The following is a 1,670-nucleotide window of genomic DNA, read 5'->3' as shown; positions in this document are numbered from 1 at the left end:
TGTTCGTTCATAGATGGATTTATTTTAAATTTATTTACAAATGAAATGATCATTTTCAAAAACCTATGAGTGGAAGACAAGTGTTGCATTGATGGATAAAATAAACAAAGGATAATTCAGAGAGCCAAATTAAATAAATTAAATAAACAATAAAATGTAAAAAAATAAAATCTTGAAATGTATTTATTCAAATTTAATGTTAACATTACTAATGTTAAATATAAATAAAATAAAGCATCATATATAGAAATGACTGTTTAATCTATAGTCTATAATTGTTGTGGAGTGAGGGGGTCCTTGTAGATTGTTTGAAATGTGCTAGGGTCCAGAGCTCACAAAAGGGTGAGAACCACTGGTCTAGTGTATGAATTTTAGAAAAGGTAATATCATCTCAAATGGAACACATTAGTTTTTTACTAACCTGAAAGTTCACCCCCATCCGATTAATTGGAAAAATAATTGGCCAACTAATCGATTATGAAAATCGTTAGTTGCAGCCCTATTTTAAACCATTGGCCGATAGCGTGAACAATTGCCTTTATCGGCCGATACATCGGTGCATCTCTACTTTTATATTATGATGTCTATATCAGGGTCATTCAAAAATCTGGGCATGACCAAATGTACCCAAAAGCCTATAATTCCACTATGAAACCTCAGAACTTAAAGAACATTGGTAAGCACATGCACCATATGATTCTTACTGAGTCTGCCGAGATTCATGAAGATTGGCCTATAGGTTACACTAGAACAGTTGTAAATCATGCATCTCCATAGTAAATTAATGTAATCAGCGATTAGACGAGGTTTAGAGTGGTCGATCGTAACAAAACTCAGTGGACCGGTTTGACTCTTGGCCCCAGAGGTCTGTGCTCAATTAGAACACAAACGGCCACTGGGAGGCACCATCACATTTTGTTTTGTGTGTGGATTTTATATCATGTGATGTTTCCCACAAACACTTTCTTTATAATAAGAACAAAAAAAAAGGTGTGTGTGTATATATATAAATATATATATATATATAAAAAAAAAAACACAGATCAAAGGGTGGGGGTCATATGGTGTTTTATGAGCACAGTGACAGGGGCCCCTTCACAAAGTTTTGCATAAGGTCCCCAGATTTTTAGGACAGTCACTGGATTTAGTTCAGTAAAAATATTTGTAAAAATATTTTAAAATATAGTGTTATATTTGAGATGATATTACCTTTCAAAAATCCACACACTAGACGGTAGTGCAGAGTGTAAGTGTACAGTACTTCATTTGGGACACAACTTTAGTATTTACTCTCTGAAGCGTGTTTTCTGAATAGGAGTAACGTAATGAGTAAATCTCCCCCATGCCACACGCAGACCAACTAATCCATAATGAGATTCATTACAACGATTTTCATCATCAATTATTATCCATTTTATCGATTAAGTGCTGACGGCTGACACCAATCTAGACACGTGCTCGAACAGCCAATGACAGAACAGGGAGGAGACAGAACAGAAACATAACAAATGCACGTGTCCACAGTAAACAATGTCATGGTTGTCAACATTCAAAGAGCAGGTGCTCGCGCACCTTGCCCTCATGCTTTCCAGTGCGCTGCCTAAAGGGGAAACTGTGACAGTAATCTTCTTCCCTGTTTGTGGATATTATTGAGTGAAATAGATGAACTC

Source organism: Ictalurus punctatus, unplaced genomic scaffold, assembly GCF_001660625.3.
Source record: "Ictalurus punctatus breed USDA103 unplaced genomic scaffold, Coco_2.0 Super-Scaffold_100060, whole genome shotgun sequence".
Classification (NCBI taxonomy): domain Eukaryota; kingdom Metazoa; phylum Chordata; class Actinopteri; order Siluriformes; family Ictaluridae; genus Ictalurus; species Ictalurus punctatus.
Note: the sequence above shows the minus strand (reverse complement) of the source record.